Here is a 1,568-nt window from a genome sequence, read left to right on the forward strand (position 1 = left end):
CCAAAACCGTTCTCCACACGCTTGCCAGTTCCACGCCTTCTATTCTGTTAACACTGGGGATGCTTAGCGATTTATACCGCCTCGGCTATCAGTCTCTGTGACGTGGACCGTGGTCCTCGCCTCAAAACCTCAATATTTTCTAAACCTATTTTGTATCCCGTGTCCAGTGCGTGTTCCGTGATTGACGAACCTTTCAGTGTGCACAGAAGAAGTTGATCGGACAGCGGTCCACATTGAAGTAAAGAAGAAACTTCGGGGTAGTTGGTATTCAATTAGTTTGATTAGGCGTCAATTACGAAGGGTGCTGGTAAGGGTGACGAAACCCAAACGGGAATGGCTTGGGACCGCTGTTATTCCATATAAACCAGGGACATCGGAGGTCATTCGAAGAATTCTAAACACGGCTAACATAAGAGTAACTTCCCACAGGGGGAACACTGCGCTCTGCACTGGTGCAATTGAACGGTCGCTCCAGGCAAACAGAACCAGGGACTGTGTCTACAAAATTAAGTGTAACGACGGCACTGAGGTCTATATAGGACAGACGACCAGGAAACTTAACACCAGAATCGGAGAGCATAGTAGAAAAATAAACGGGACGCCGGGAAACGCGGATGAATATCAAGCGTTACTGAAAGACTCGGCAGTCGCGGAACACGCACTGGACACGGGATACAAAATAGGTTTAGAAAATATTGAGGTTTTGAGGCGAGGACCACGGTCCACGTCACAGAGACTGATAGCCGAGGCGGTATAAATCGCTAAGCATCCCCAGTGTTAACAGAATAGAAGGCGTGGAACTGGCAAGCGTGTGGAGAATTTGGTTGGGTCGCTCGAGCTAACATGTGTTGGTCTGTGGTTGTCAGAAGGAAGAGTAGTCATCATCTGGATTCCACTTAACCCTACCCACCCATCCCTTCCCCCAACTAAATAGTCACAACACCCACAAACCCACGAAGACCAAGGAAAATCTACCAGTGGCACCCGAGGCGGACCATCAATTGAAGCACCATGAAGTGGAAGATTGAGGAACAAGAGCCGATCGGAACCAATTTGAAACTCCTCTAGCCCATTAATTCAAGATTTTTGCAACCACACTAGCCGCCAAGAGCCGTTAATTGACACTCAACACTGATCTAGTGTGATAATCTGGAGGGGACTTACTGATGAGCTCCCCGTCTGCCTTAGAACCTGGTCAACTTGATGACATGTTCACCTGGCCTGATGAAGCTTTTGCGTCAAAAGCGAAACGTTGCCCAAATAAAAACTAACGATTGTTTATCAAGCCTTCTCAAACCCATTTTCCAATTGACGTAACGTGTTCTTGGTGTAATCAAGCAGCATCTACACAGCTGTACTTGGGGTTTCGACTTCAGAATAACATGGAATGTCTTCGAATTCGTGGTAACTACTAGCTTAGCTATTTTTCTTAGCTTGTGACAGAAATCATGAAACTCAGTTTTCTAGAAGACCGAACCATAACAGAAATGAAGTGATGGTCAACTATTGACAAGGCTTTGGACTGTGTTTTCTTTGGCACTAGCCCCTATGTATATCCATATATATAT

This window comes from Opisthorchis viverrini (assembly GCF_000715545.1).
Source record: "Opisthorchis viverrini unplaced genomic scaffold opera_v5_59, whole genome shotgun sequence".
In the NCBI taxonomy this organism is placed as follows: domain Eukaryota; kingdom Metazoa; phylum Platyhelminthes; class Trematoda; order Opisthorchiida; family Opisthorchiidae; genus Opisthorchis; species Opisthorchis viverrini.